The sequence below is a fragment of the Nicotiana attenuata genome, unplaced genomic scaffold, assembly GCF_001879085.1.
Source record: "Nicotiana attenuata strain UT unplaced genomic scaffold, NIATTr2, whole genome shotgun sequence".
Classification (NCBI taxonomy): domain Eukaryota; kingdom Viridiplantae; phylum Streptophyta; class Magnoliopsida; order Solanales; family Solanaceae; genus Nicotiana; species Nicotiana attenuata.
Genome location: NW_017671880.1, coordinates 81,725 through 94,255, shown reverse-complemented (window position 1 = coordinate 94,255; position 12,531 = coordinate 81,725).

Here is a 12,531-nt window from a genome sequence, read left to right as displayed (position 1 = left end):
GCCACCGTAGTCGTGTCAAACGATCCGGAAATGTTACGAAGAACTACCAGCCCACAACCCTACATCTATATGGTGTTTTTCCACATCCTTCCTCCTCCAAAACTCCACAAAACAGTAGTAAAAGATACAACCCAATACCAACACGAAACAGCCCAAAAACAGCGCACAACAAGTCGAATAATTCGAACTCACGGCTTCCAATCACCGTCCCGTGAGTTCTAGCTATTAGGAAATGAATTTATCAACATTCCTTCATATTTAAAAGCTTAAATACAGAAATAAGGCATTTTCTTAACTATTAAATACCTTCCAAAACTCCAACTACAAAGAAAAAGAGAGGCAATATAGCGATACTCACGTCGTGGGGATCGTTCTGGTGTTATTGCTTTGTGATTTTGTGCCTCGGATGATAATCTTGTTGGATAACCTTGTGGACAGCTTAAGGGTGAGGTTAGGGGTCTTATTTGGTCGAGCTCTCTGGAATTATGAAGAAAGAGACGACATAGGAAGATAAATATCCATTTTGGTTGAAAAGTCAAAAGGTGCTACTTGGCACCATCTCATTGGCCCTTTTTCAAATACCTATATCTTTTTATCCGGATATCGTATGAACGAACGGTTAAGAGTGTTGGAAACTAGATTCCAAGACCTTCAATTTGATATATAATATGTCCCAAAAAGACCTCATATAACACACGAAATGTATTGCTCAAAAAGCTTTAGTGACACACCTACTTGCCCACTATACAGTCTGTGCAGTCTTGCAAAACTGCAAATATCTCTCTACCCCAATGTCGTATCGAAGAACGGTTTAATGCATTGGAAACTAGACTCGTAGATCTTCAATTTGATATGTAGATCATCCATTGATTCCAAGTATATTGGGAGAAAAGTGCATCTACATTTGACCTAAATGTCACCAAATTATAAATGGAACTTGTGATGACCTTTTCCAACTTTTGTTCCACAACTCGCTTGACTTCAAAACATAACACCAACTATCGTACGACTAAAATAACTCATAATATAATCTCGTTATAATGTTAATAACCCTAGTATCACCCCAAAAGTACATGGTAAAATATTCCAACTTGTCGACTTTCGACGAAACTTATTTTCTTCAATTCGTTTAGCTTCTAAGCCTTCAAACCCTCTTGCTACTTGGTACTAATGATCTTAAATATTTTTAACCTCCACATTAACATGATGAACTAACTTTGTAAACTTTTAAAAGATGATTCCCTTTCTGAGCTCACATTAATTGACTTATGACGTACTCTTACATACGATAACACGGGGTGTAACATTTTTGGACCTTTTCCGTATTGAAAACCAGGAGCAATGCACCGTTTTGTCTTAGGCTCCGTTTGGCAATCAGTTTTGCCAAAATAAATTTGAGATTTATATTCAAAACTCGTGTTTGGCCATAATTTTTGCCCATATTTTGGCCAAATCCCAAATCGCAAATTTCAAATCCCAAAATCAGATATTGAGCTGCTTTTGGGCCAAAATCCCAAAACTTGGGAATTATATACATGTTTTTCCAAAATAAAGTTGAAAAATATGTTTTGAAAACGTATGTCCAAACACATTTTCATCTTCAAACCAAACTTCACCCAAATCAGATTTTTCAAAATAAATTTGGGATCTATGGCCAAACGCTAGCTTAGATTCAGAGATCTCCTTTTCTGATCGTTTATTCCCCTTTTAAAGAATAGAGGGGGTAGGGTTTTAACGAAGGGGAATGGGTATTTGGGTAGTTGCAAGAATACACAAGGAACAAGACGTGGAATACTCTACGAGTTTTTCATCTTCTTCTTCTTAATTCCATTGTCGATTATAACTGTTTTACATTGTAATCTTGTTTAGTAGTATGAGTACCTAAACCCGTTATCTAGGGTTGATGGAACCAATTGTTGGTTGAAGTTTTGACTCAACTCGTTATAATCGAGCCGGATTTATTATATGATTGTTCAACTACGTTTTGTATGGTGATTGATTGAATGGGCCCTTGATTAATCGTGTTTAATTACCTTGTATTGCTTGAGAAAGAATATTAGGTTAGACAGCTGTTGAACAACACTACTTTTGGGTAATTGAAGAGATTCATTACTTGAACTTAAAAGTGGGTTTAGAGATAACGAAACTTTGGTGGGATAATTTAGAGCTACACATATTGTCAGCTAGAGTAGTTCGAGAGAATGCTCTAGTAAATTATTGTAGTTTATCGATAGATAATTATGATAACCCATAGCTCTTAATCCTCATAGAGTGTTACGGCGAGATTATAGCGAAAGAGTCAGGGCCTAAATTAGCAATTGGGAAAATCACTGCCCTAGACCTTTTTACCATTGAATCATCTTTGCTTTAGCTTATTGTTGTTTTTAATATTAATTGAAGTAGTTAAACAAAAAAACCCAATCTTTGTTGATCAAAATCTTGCATCTAGAAATTGGTTGAGTTGATAATAGCATTGCTAAGAGTTGTAATAGATAGGTTGGTTCCCAGAGGATTCGACTCCGGACTTAAAACCGAATTATATTTGCAACGGCCTCNCCGCTTTGCTTTTAGAGGCATAGTTGGCGTGATCTAATATACAGTGAATTTTTCGACGTAAGGGTGGTCAGTTGACCACCCTTGCTACACTGTAGCTTCGCCCCTGACTGCTACTATACCATGTAAAGCAAATCCCAAACACTGATACACTCCTTAGAATTTGAACACTGAAATGCATATTTACAAACAATACGCTTTTCACGCACACCGAAGCCAATTGACGTTTTTGCCTTTCATATTTGCTAACATTCAGTAGGTAAGTTCACAAAAAATTTAGCTTATATCATCAGACGGTAGGGGTCCTTTTTTCCTATTGATTGAAGTATTTTCTTTAATCAGGTAAAGCATGTAGGGAAATGACACTGAAAATAATAACAATAATAATACTGCAATAATATTATTTGTGAGCGAAATACAGTAACTGACTTGAGTCGTGCTGGTCACTGTCCTAAAAAACTATTTCAGCAATGTGAAATATTTTCCCAGGATTAAACAAGCCTACCTCTATTAGGGAGGATACAGGAATCAGCAACAAGATTGAAAAGAGAATAGGACAAAGAAAATGGAAATAAGAGAAGCTAAGAGAGAAAGAGAAGAAGGCTAAGTAGAAAAGCACTTCTAATAGGATGATCATTGTGCATCCAAATGATGGTTATTTATACTTGAAATTGCATGTAAATTTGTAGTGCATGGCAAGAAGGTGGCTAATCAAGTTTGCCACTTGGCATTTGTAGTGCATGGCAAGAAAGCTAAGACACTTGTCTTTAAAATATTGCCACAAAGCATTCACGCGCATTTTGTGCGTGATTGACATGCATTTTGTCCACATCACTGATCACGCCCAACTATGCCTTCTAAAAAAGGACTCTGCGGACGTTGCAAATATAACCCGAGTATTACGCCCAGGGTCGAATCCACAGAGAGTTAACCTATCAACTGCTACTTTCAGACCCACCAAGTCTTCAGAACCAACTTCTCAAATATTCAGATTCTCAGTTGAGTGTTCTTTAGTAACTAGCTTGCAAGTAACTAAAAGGCTATAACTAAATTAAAAGGGTTGTAAACAATTATGAGAGAAAGCTAAGGCAATGATTTCCCCTATTGATGGAATCCCTTCTGTTTATGCTCATACAAATTTACCAACACATCTCTATCAATCATGAACGCTAATCTTACCGTAAATCTCTCCCGAGTAATCACAGTAATTTACTATTGCACTCTCCCGAGATACACTAGCTTACTTTATTTAACACAATTCAATTTAGATTGCACCCAAGGTTTCGTTATTCCTAATCCCGCCTTTAAACCCGCAATTATAGATTCCTCTAATAATCTAGGAGTGGTGTTGTTCAACAAAACCCTAAATATGCACTCTTTTCCAAGTTATGCACACTAAATAGGCACAGCTAATTGAGGATCCTGTCAATTAACTACAACGAACACGAAGTTGAACAAATAAAGATTAAACTAGCAATTTGTATTCACATAAACAAGAAGTTCATCACCCAATAGGTTCCATCAAAGCCTTAGACAAGGAATTTAGCTACTCATAGATATGGGAGAATAAACTAAGATAGAATTCATCATAAAAATCAAAAGAAAAGAAGAAAGATGTTTAGAGTACTTTCTCACAATTGGTTTCCTTGCTAAGAAACCTAAAAAATCAATACATGCCTCTCTTGGGCGAAGTCTAGTGTTTTAAATAGGGTTTAGGTCTAAAAATCCCGTAATTGACACTTCGGTCCCCGAAGTTACTGCGCCTGCCGCGGTTCTGCCGCGGTCGCGGTATAACCGCGGCCAAACACCCTCGCGGAATCACTGAGGTTCTGCAGCTGCTTCCCACCGCGATTCTGCCGCGGTCGCGGTGGAACCGCGGTGGATCCAGTATTCTGAATCTTCGGCCTGTTTTGCACGGGTCACTTGGGAAATTTCATAGTTGGCCTCTTTTTCATCACTTTTAACTCCAGAACTGCTCCTTAGCCTTCCTTATACATATATCACCTACAAATCATGAAAAGCACTAATAAGAGCATTTTGTCATCACTTTTAGCATCAAAACTACACAAGAAGGTGATTATTTAAGGTGTGATTATAGTCACATTCACCTATTATCAACACCCCACACTTAAACCTTTGCTCGTCCTCGAGCAAACTAAACCACACTTCTAGGCCTAACTGTTCAATGCATTGCCCCTATTTATGTCACACCTGCTATTATCAAAGATTGACCTAAGCGGTGCACAATCATATCTCAAATGCAGACTCTCATGCCACGACACACTTGTGCTCACTCTAATTACTCTAACAGAAGTGAAGACTCACTTTTTCTTCCTGAGTCACATGCCCTCACATAAACAAAATTTGAGAGAAGTTCCACACACATAAAATTCAACAACAAGGAACCCTATATAGAAAGAATTTGCTCACTCTCAGCAAAGAGCATTCACATGCCACACAGACACACCATAAGCTTGCCCCTAGTGTAATACTCCACTAATCGAGTCATTCAGTCAAAGATCAAGAGGTCTTTATAGGTTGTGATGTAGGCTAAGGGACGGGTAGGATATATTTGGATATAGTGACTAACCTCCCTAAGCACTTTTAATACACACTTCCTTTTATTTCACCTTTATGTTCAACCCGATCATTATTCCACATTTTGTTTCACTTGTGACCCCCACTTTTCGTTAGGTACAACTGGCTTCTTCTTTCCCTTTTTTTTTTTTCTTTTCTTTTCTTTTTTTTTTTCAGATTTATTGTACACTGCCAGTTCACCAACCAGAACCTTCATTCTTGATTCCCCTTTTTTCACTAACTCTCTCCCACCCCACACTTTGACTTTTGTATATTCTTTAGTGATTCAAGTGCTTCAAGGAGGTAACGGTTCAAACAATTAGCTTATTCAAACACAGCGATTTAGATCATTATAGGGTTATCAAAGAATAGGCTTCAGGCTCAAAGGGGTTAACTATGGTAATATTCACAGGTGGATTCTCAAGTATAAAGGGTTGCATAAAGAAATGCCTCAATCATCTCTAAAACCAAACGACTTCTATTTCGCTTTGCACACACACAGGGCAAGTTCTAGGTATCATATGCAAGCATAGGATGCAAGTAACAACTCACACACACTTAGCATGTAACTCATTCCGAATCAGTTCATCAACACAATCCTACGAGTGTTCAAGCAAGACAAGATGTGCAAAATTAAGGCATATATTATGAGTCCACAAACAAGCTTAGATGTCACAAACTCAAGTTCTTTACTATACAAGCGTACACATTTGGGGTTACATTCTGACCTTCACCCATTTATTCTTAAACTTCAAAAAGAAAAATCTACCTAACCCGGTTCAAGAAAAACCCTTGGAAAAGAACCGTGGTCAAAAGAAAAACCAAGGGGGAGGTACTACACTACCTAAAAGAAGAAATAAAATAAAATAAAAATCCTACATGGACTACTTCCCTCAAGAGTACTGTCCACATAGTCCGTCATCAGGAAGAGTTCTCTACAAGTTTTTTTTTTTTTTTTATACTATATGACTTAGACCCTCAAGAAACCCGTCAAGAAGTGTCCGTCGTTGGGCCAATTCAGCTAATCCTAATATAACAAACTCACACATATACAACATATTACTCTAATGATACAGCACAACAACATACATCTATATACATTACCATACACAGTCAGAGCAAGTCTCCCACCCCACACTTAAAACAATGGCATGTCCCCATGTCATCAGAATACAGTAAAGAACAGAAGGGTGAGAAAACTTCCCTGAAACTCAATCTGAGTCGGAGACGGTACTGGGGTCGACATGGCAGGCCCTCCCCAAAGCACGCAGCCAAGCCATAAACTTGCTCTCAGATCTAGCTTGCCGCTGTGACATGGCGTCCATCCTTGTGTGTAGACCATCCACCGAGGTGCGAAGATCCGCAACCTCGTCCTCCAAGGAACGCAACATAGGCCGGGAGGACTGTGAGCGAGATAAGTCTGCTCCAGAATGAGAGCGCCAAGAGGGTCCAGCACTGTCTACAGACCGCCTAGATAGTGCCATAGGGACCGGATCGTCCTCCTCATCATCAATCTCAATGGTAGTGCGAGTGCCCCTGCCCACTCTGATACTGGAAGCTTTGAAAGCGGCCTTGGGGGCAAGTCGCCATCGGCAGGGTTGGTAGGGGTGTTTCTCATCAGGCATAATGTGGTCACCAATGAAGGGAAATAGAATCCCTTTGACAGCATCGGGCCCCGTAAGACCATTTCATCGCCAATTACCCGTGCCGCATCAAAATCCTTCCCTGTCACAAAGCACCAAGTCAACAGTGCCCTGTTGAAGTTCACATCCGTGGTGTTGCTAGAAGGCAGGAACCTGCTACAGATAACCGTCAACCAACACTTGGCTAGGTGAGTGAAGGAGTTAGAGTTGAGGGTGATGTCTTCACGTATCCAAATGGGCCGCCCCCCTGTGCAAAGTACAGCAGTCATGACCTCCCATGTCACCCCGGGCCGGTCATGGTAGTAATCAACATCACTGGTGAACGGAGGCAGCCGCAAAACCCGGCGAATTGTTTGAATTTGAGCACTGACCACCATACCCCGCACAATCACCTCCCTACCCAAGTGCAATGGGCAGTTGGCATAAAATTCACGAACCAACATTTTGTTCACATGTGCAGGGTCAGCAAATAGGAACTCCATTTCTCGCCTCCTTATGTCTTCATACATTTCCACTTTTTCAGCTCGGAGGGCTGCCCGATCAATCGGGATTTCATGGATGAATGTTTTTGTAGCTTTGGCATGGAAGTCAGCCTCAGCCAGTTCCGATTGGAATCTGGACTCATCATAAGCAGGTTGTTGGGATGTGCCACCAGAGCGCCTGTGCCTTTTGGGAGCCATTAACCCTGCAAATAATCAAACAAACCATCAACCAATACCCTAGCTAGTGCCCATACGATGGTTACTCAGACTTCACCACCCTATGACACCAAATATAGCTCCTTACTTCACTCATAACAACCCCTACAACAACTCCATATCTTCGTACCACTTCCGGCCTAATACACCCCACACTTATTCCATTCAATGGTACCCCTGACATACAACACCACCATATACAAACACCACTTTACAACAAATATCACCATACCAACAAAAACTATATAACAACAACCATCAACTACAACATCTCAACTACACAACAACCACCATCAACTACAACATCTCAACTCTAGGTAGGCTTAAGCACCCCATAAATAAACAACTAAGGGCCACAAATAATTATACCACAAAAATCCAAATTTAGGCCTCCAAATCACCAAAACAATTTCACAATTATATTATAATGGAGACCCAACTAATGTGGCACCAACAACCCCCCAAACATCAACTACAACAACTATAACCATAGTAATCATAAAAGAAAGCAAAAAAAAATTGAAATTACTATACTAATCCTAACTAGGGTTTAACTACAATTACAATATTAACAAATTACACTACTTACAAAATAAAGAAATAGAGAGAGAGAAGAAGAACTTACTTGAGTTGAAGAGAGGAGAAAAATGGAGGTGTGGGAGTGGAGGTTGGGGATGAAGGGTGTTGAAGAAGAAGAAGAAGAAGAAGAAGAAGAGAGAGGTTTGGTTTGTGAAGAGAGAGGGAAAGAAAGAGGGGAATGGGGGTTTGGGGCGGAAATATTGGGTATTTAGATGAGGGGGGGGTGGGGTGTTTTAGGGGGTTTTAAAAAATTAGGAGAAGAAAGAAAAGAAAAAATTTAAAATAACCCACTTACCTGGCCGCGTCTGGGCCTGCCGCGGTTCTGCCGCGATCGCGGTGGAACCGCGGCAGTGAAGTTCCGCGAGCCCTTTTGACCGCGGTTTCACCGCGGTCGCGGTGGAACCGCGGTCAAAGGGCCTTTCTGATTCTAACGCCCATTTTTTTTTTTTTTTTTTTTTTTTTTTTTAAGCTAGATTACAAAGGTTACAATTACAACAATGTCATGGGTTGCCTCCCACGTAGCGCCTGATTTAACGTCGCGGCACGACTCATGTGAGCGAAATTAAGGTTCGCTCGACCTCTGGGGTTCATTCAAATGCAGCTCGGTCATCTCCTTAGGCTCGTTCATGCCCACATACAATTTCAATCGCTGACCATTGACTCTAAATGTACGAGAGTCATCTTCAGTAGAAACTTCCACAGCTCCGGAAGGAAACACTTCAACCACGCGAAATGGTCCAGACCACCTTGACTTTAGCTTACCTGGGAATAACCGCAGTCTTGAGTTGTAAAGCAATACCCTGTCCCCAGGTTTGAAATTTCGTTCAATAATGTTCTGATCGTGAAGCCTTTTCATTCTCTCTTTATATAGCCTTGTGCTCTCAAAAGCAAGATACCGGAACTCCTCTAGCTCATGTAATGCCGTAACTCTTGACGTGCCCGCAGCTTCCAAGTCCAAATTCAGCTGTTTCAGTGCCCACCACGCTTTATGTTCTAGTTCTACAGGTAGGTGACAGGCCTTCCCAAACACCAACTTATATGGTGACATACCGATTGGTGTCTTGAATGCTGTCCTGTAGGCCCATAGCGCATCATCCAGCTTCCTTGACCAGTCAGTTCTTGTAGCATTTACAGTTTTTGTCAATACGCTCTTGATCTCTCTGTTGGAAACCTCAACCTGTCCACTGGTCTGTGGGTGGTACGGAGTAGCCACCTTGTGGCGCACATCATATTTAGCCAACAACTTCTCGAAGGCCCGGTTGCAGAAATGAGTTCCTCCATCGCTAATAATAGCACGTGGTGTCCCAAAGCGGGTGAATATGTTCTTCTTTAGAAACCCGACTACCACCTTAGCATCATGGTAGGTAATGCAGCAGCTTCCACCCACTTGGACACGTAATCTACAGCAACAAGAATGTATTTATTGCCATAGGAGCTAATGAAGGGACCCATGAAATCTATCCCCCAAACATCAAACACTTCCACTTCTTGAACTGGGTTCATGGGCATCTCGTGACGCCGGGAAATGTTCCCGGTGCGTTGACATTCATTGCAGCTCTTGACCCATAAGTGAGAATCCTTAAATACCGTTGGCCAGAAAAATCCGGCCTCTAGCACCTTAGCTGCCGTCCTGATGCCTCCAAAGTGACCGCCATACGCTGAAGCGTGACAAGCCTGCAAGACAGAAGATTGTTCGATCTCGGGTACGCATCTCCGGATCATGAACAAGTAGGGCTCATCCCAGTAATACCATTGGCTTTCGCGAAAGAATCTCTTCCTCTGGACCGATGACAGGTCGTGAGGAGCAATACCACTGGCCAGGTAATTAGCATAGTCTGCGTACCAAGGCGCTTCCTGATGAGTGGTAACGAGCAGCTGCTCATCTGGAAAGGTTTCCAGAATTTCCTCCACTTCTACTACATTTTCAGCTCCTTCAAGTCGTGATAGGTGATCAGCGACTTGATTTTCAGTGCCCTTGCGGTCAGAATTTGCTCGACAAGATGGCGCAGAATTCGGGTTGGACTTCTAGAAATGCACCTATCACTCCAGTGGTGCACTCAGTGCCTCTTGATCCTTCTAATACAATGGCTGAAAACATGGCGACTCTTTTGACGCAAATGAGCATCCTCACCAAAAAGGTGGAGGAATCAGGGTAGAAGCAACAGGTTCACATAGTAGACACTACCAACGGGGGCTTGTGCACATCTTGCATTAGCCAGCCAATTGGTAATCCATGGAATACAGAGCATGATCATCATCACCAGCACCCTGAAGATATGAACTATGTGGCTAACTATGGGGGTCAGAGGCAAGGTAATCAGAACTGGGGTCAGCAGACTCAGCAGCAGTACAGGCCACCGCAGCCACAGTATAACGCCGGAAACATGGAAGGCATGAGACCCCCCAACAACATGGCACCGTATCCTAGACCACAAGGGTACAACAATCAGTAGCAAGGGTACCACCCACCTCAGCAACATCAGGGTGGAAGACAGGAAGACGGGTTTGCAAGGCTTGAAGCAATGATGCAGCAGGTTATTGGGTCCAATGCTAAAATAAATGAAAGGGTGGATGCACATGATGCAGCTATCAAGAATATTGAGGTACAAGTGGGTCAGATTTCTATGTCACTTAACAATCGTCCTCAAAGGACATTACCTGCAGATACCCAAATCAACCCAAAAGATCAGGGCCCAAAGCAGCTGATGGCGGTGAGTCTACGGAATGGCAGAGATCTAGATGTTGAGCAAGAAAGAGCTCGAGAAAACATACAGGCTGAGACACTAATTCCAATGCCCATTGAGCTGGATGACTCTACGGGATTGACAGAGGTAACAATTCAGCCTGCTCCTGAAGAAAAGAATATGCAGCACGAGACTGAGACAGTAGTTGAGCCAGTAATTGAGACAGTAGCGGAACCAATAGTTGAGACAGTAGCTGAGAAGGAGAAATCCCAAGTGATTGGGAAGAAAAGACCTCCTGCACCGTTCCCGCAAAGGTTGGCCAAGCATCAAAAGGAGGAGCAGTACAAAAAGTTCCTAGAGATGCTCAAACAAATCCAGATAAACATTCCACTGATTGAAGCTCTAAAGGAGATGCCAGGATATGCTAAAATGATGAAGGACTTAATGTCTCGGAAGTTTTACTTTCAAGACTTGTCGACTGTGACCCTTACTCAGACATGTAGTGCAGTGGTATCTAGACCTGTTGCTGAAAAGCTATCTGATCCAGGTAGTTTTACAATTCCATGCACCATTGGGAACTATGCCTTTGCTAAGGCACTTTGTGATTTAGGGGCCAGCATTAATCTCATGCCCCTGGTCATTTATAAGAGGTTAGGCATTGGCAGGGCTCGACCTACTTCTATGTTATTGCAGCTGGCCGACAGGACTGTTAAGCGTCCATTTGGGATTCTTGATGATGTGCTTATTCAGGTGGGGAAATTCGTGTTCCCTGCAGATTTTGTAATCTTGGATTGCAAAGTGGATGAAGAAATTCCCATAATTCTAGGACGACCCTTCTTGGCCACGGGAAGAGCTTTGATTGATTGCGAGACCGGGGAGCTTAAGATGAGGCTCAATGATGAAGAAATTATATTCAATGTGCAGAAATCGATGAGGCGACCAAGTGAGTTTGCAAATTGTTCCCTTATTGATGCAGTAGATGTAATTGTAGAGGCTGATGATGAAGCGTTGACGGTCGAGGATCCCCTTGCTGCATGTTTGACAAATTTGGATGAAGTGAATGGTGAGGATTTGGCGGAATGGGTGTTGGCACTAGAAGGTAAAGGGTTCTGGGAGAGAAATCTGGAGTTTGAGCCCTTACACTTAGAAAAGAGAGAGACCCCTCCAGCTAAACCATCCATCGAGGAACCCCCTAAGCTAGAATTGAAGCCTTTGCCAACCCACCTCAGGTATGAATNGGTTCTGCCGCGGTCGCGGTAGAACCGCGGCCAAACACCCTCGCGGAATCACTGAGGTTCTGCAGCTGCTTCCCACCGCGGTTCTGCCGCGGTCGCGGTGGAACCGCGGTGGATCCAGTATTCTGAATCTTCGGCCTGTTTTGCACGGGTCACTTGGGAAATTTCACAGTTGGCCTCTTTTTCATCACTTTTAACTCCAGAACTGCTCCTTAGCCTTCCTTATACATATATCACCTACAAATCATGAAAAGCACTAATAAGAGCATTTTGTCATTACTTTTAGCATCAAAACTACACAAGAAGGTGATTATTTAAGGTGTGATTATAGTCACATTCACCTATTATCAATCACCTATATCACTGTCACATAAGCATAGTCAATGATTAAAGTGGTTTATTAGTACTCTATCCGTCAGGTTGGAGTGTTCAAATGAAAAAACTGTAAGTTTATGTATCGACTTTACAAACTGATTCAAGTTTAAGTGGCCGAGAAATCATTTCCCTTTGCTAAAACAAAGTACTAGCTAGGAGTGTATATATTAAAGTTTTAAATTCTTAA